Here is a 1,386-nt window from a genome sequence, read left to right as displayed (position 1 = left end):
CTTTTGAATTAAAACATGTATAATTCAAATTTGTTTTTTGAAACACCCTGGAAACCAGCAAAAACTTAAATGCGTACAGTTTGTAGTATAAACGATGATAATTACCAAGGTATTAATTAATTTTTCTAACGTAGTAGCATTCAAGTAGTTAGAAAAATATTCGAATAAATAAAAAAAATTTGATTAGTTAATTATCAAAGTTATTATATAAAGAATTATCGGTAAGGTAAATACATATTGTGTGTTTAATCTATGCTATAACTATGAAAATTGGTGAAATAGTGTTAAGAATCTTATGTTCGATGTGAACAGAGGTGCATTTACATATTTTTCGCCTATAGGCATTTCAAAATTGGCCGCCCTTCAATACGATACCGGCGGTAGGTGGGTCAATTTCCTTTATTTTTACAATAACACTACTAATTCTCCCACAAAAAAAAAGGATTTAAAAATATTTTTCGAGCAAATCTTTGTTTATTAATAAATCATAAAATAAGTATTAATTTTAATCTATTACATTATTAATATAAATCAGTTGTGCAAAAGATTTCCAATGAGGCTAAAAAGTATATTCTACAAGATTGTAGTGAGACCAGTTATGATGTATGTTCAGAGTGTTGGGCGGTTGATAAGAAAGTAGAGCAGAGAATGAGTGTAGTAGAGATGAGAATGCTTAGATGGATGAGTGGAGTAACTAGAGAAGATAAGATAAGAAATGAGCATGTAAGATGTACAAAAACATGTAATTAATATATTTTATATATTATTAATTTTACCATGATGTGTTTTATTTTTGTGTCTATTGCCACTTTTTCTCAGCTCTTACTGGACCGATTTTGATAAGCAGTGTGTCAAAAGATCACAAATCGTATCATGTTGAAGACATTACCCTTAAAAATTGAAAAAAATTTCTCTCATTCCTTATAAATAGGGGAAATCTCTAAAAAAATTACAAATTTAAAAATCGATAAAATTTTGTCATTTTTTTCACTTTTTTTTCTTAAAACTTCCATGACTATTTCAAAAATCAACAAATCAACATAATTTTTTTTTATACTAAAACCTTAGATATTTCCCTTTCATTTGATATCATTTTTTTGAAAATCTAACACTTAATCTGCTCATTGGAGAGGATTTAAAATAGCAACTTTTTTACAAAAAGTAGCCTTTTCAACTTAACTTTTGAAAATGTTCCGGAAATACTGCGTCCTTTAAACATGTACCAAATAAAAGCTTATGTCATGTACTATAAAATGAAAAAAAAAATTGTCCCGACACTTTTTCTTCTGCATGCAAATGGCTGCCGTAGTTAAAAAAAAGCTATTTTTGTGTTAAAATTTTCGATTTTCGAATTTAAATTTTCAACTTAAAAATGCCATAACTTTT

This window comes from Daktulosphaira vitifoliae, unplaced genomic scaffold (genome assembly GCF_025091365.1).
Source record: "Daktulosphaira vitifoliae isolate Bord-2020 unplaced genomic scaffold, ASM2509136v1 Scaffold_1, whole genome shotgun sequence".
Classification (NCBI taxonomy): Eukaryota; Metazoa; Arthropoda; class Insecta; order Hemiptera; family Phylloxeridae; genus Daktulosphaira; species Daktulosphaira vitifoliae.
The sequence above is the reverse complement of the archived record's forward strand: the minus strand, read 5'-3'. Positions refer to the sequence as shown.